The 1749-nt window shown below is 33.8% G+C and overlaps 1 long non-coding RNA gene across 1 annotated transcript; it reads right to left on the reverse strand.

The window, feature by feature from the left end:
• Positions 1-1007: 1007 nt before the first annotated feature.
• Positions 1008-1655, reverse strand: LOC113745294 (uncharacterized). Its single transcript, XR_003462083.1, has 3 exons — positions 1533-1655; positions 1283-1324; positions 1008-1070 (listed from the first exon to the last, which is right to left on the reverse strand). It is a non-coding gene; the product is annotated as an uncharacterized LOC113745294 (long non-coding RNA).
• Between the last annotated feature and the right edge of the window lie 94 nt (positions 1656-1749).

Genomic DNA, 1749 nt, shown 5'->3' on the forward strand with positions numbered 1-1749 from the left:
GTAGTTGACAAAACCATTTTAAAATTATGTATGATCAACTGAAAAGTTGTCGATTGAAGAGTTGAATCTAGGATGATTATATTTACTGAATTTATTATTATTATCTCTAGCACACTGTACATCTAGTGTGGCATCACTTATAAAAACAGAAGGAATCATAACAAAGCTACATTTCCATGTTATATTTTTAATTTTACTTTTTAGAGTGGTTGCTGGAGAGGCTGTGGGTGTTGTAGTTGTAGCAATTGTGTCTGTAAAAATGACTTTATAGTTGCATGTTATTCTTTACTAGGAAGCAAAACTGGACCAGGATGATCTTGTGTGAGGCTGTAACAATGTGTAGGTTTTTTGTGTTTTCAACTGAGACTGAATTATTTATATTGTATACAACTAACCTATTTTAAATGCGTACTTGTTATCCTTAATGTTGATGTTGTAGCCATTGTGGCATTTAAATATGTTGTAGCATTAGGTGTTGAGTCTGAATAAAATATGTTACAATTATTATTCCTTCAAATGAAAATGATTTCTTGAAATGTATGTTTCATATTCACCTGTTATTACCTGTTATTAAAATAATAATACTGTTTTCCCCCTTGATGTCCTGATGCTGCTCCACTGTAACTCTCAGTGATTTACCATTGATGGACAGATAGCTTCAGCATTAATTGCTAAATTAGCTAATTGCTAGAGCTTTATCTGGCTTTGGCTGCTGTAATATCAATAACCTTCAGTTGCCGTTTTTTACATGAAACACATAAATATGCCGTGTCATTGAAATTTTGAGAATCAGTTTGTTAAAATCACTTTGTCAGTCTACCCATACACTACGAGTTACTACTATTTGCAATGTCATGCATGGAGTTGGTAACAGTAATATAAACGCAAAATATTACATAATACTTATATAAAAATATATTTACTAGTGGTTGTAGCAATACCACTGATGAATTATAGTCAATATTATATATAGTCAATACATATATATATTGATTTTTAATACATACCAGTTGTGACAGTGGGAGTTGTAAAGAATGTAGTGTTCTGGGTTGTTGCAACTGTTGTGGTATCTGTGATTTTAAAAATGTAATTAAATATCAATAATTGCCAAGAGAGTATGACACCAAGAACAAAGCTTCTGTTTTCACTTTCATTGCTCAGAAATTCAGTGTATCAGTATGATAGGTTGATTAAACAGGTAAAAAGAATTTTAACTTTATAGAGTTTGTGTTCAACGGCCTCAAGAAACACAATATGTTGGTGTGTGTCTCTCTCATCTTACTTGTTGGTGGAGAGGTTGTTCTAACAGGACAAGCTGTGAAGTCTGTAAAAACGAGAGAGAAGTAGATAGTAATTAAAAACAAATGTGGAATAAATAGACTGGGCGCATTGTCCATTAGGACGAATGGCATTACAAACAAATATGTAATGCCATTTTCCAGTATCTACATTAGTAACAAATATGGATACTGATCATTCCTAAATAAGTACCAAAATCTACTTATTGTTATGTCTGTTTTAAACCAACTTACTGTGCTGATTAACAGACTGGCAGTATTGTCCATCAGGAGGAACGGCATTGATGCATCCACATGTGTCATCGGTGATGTTGTCACAGGGTCCATGCTGGAAACACTGGTCACATGACCACCGATACTGATCCTCACATCTGCACTGGAAACCACCACTGCTCGGAGAGCAAACTGGAGACAGCATCAAACACAAACAAAATATTAGGATCTTCTGTAC

Source organism: Larimichthys crocea, unplaced genomic scaffold (genome assembly GCF_000972845.2).
Source record: "Larimichthys crocea isolate SSNF unplaced genomic scaffold, L_crocea_2.0 scaffold61055, whole genome shotgun sequence".
In the NCBI taxonomy this organism is placed as follows: domain Eukaryota; kingdom Metazoa; phylum Chordata; class Actinopteri; family Sciaenidae; genus Larimichthys; species Larimichthys crocea.